This window comes from Penaeus monodon, chromosome 33 (assembly GCF_015228065.2).
Source record: "Penaeus monodon isolate SGIC_2016 chromosome 33, NSTDA_Pmon_1, whole genome shotgun sequence".
NCBI classification, from domain to species: Eukaryota; Metazoa; Arthropoda; class Malacostraca; order Decapoda; family Penaeidae; genus Penaeus; species Penaeus monodon.
This window is the reverse complement of record NC_051418.1, coordinates 12,406,698-12,406,973: the sequence shown is the minus strand read 5'-3', so window position 1 is coordinate 12,406,973 and position 276 is coordinate 12,406,698.

Genomic DNA, 276 nt, shown 5'->3' with positions numbered 1-276 from the left:
GCGATTGATCCATCCCCGATCCAAACAAAATTTCAAACAAAATATTAATGATGAAATTTTCTTTCGTCTTTATTAATGAACTAATTTAATATAGAACACAAACTATAGCTATACAGCACTATAGTAAGATGTAGTAGTGAAATGGGTAAAGGGCGGGATTAGTTGATGATTAAATGTGTTACATTCCAAAGCAAAAAGTCAAAAGCAGTTCAGGATAGTATAGCATTGAAAGGGCAAAGAGGATGAGTGAATGGGCTAAGGTCAAAGCAAGAAGCT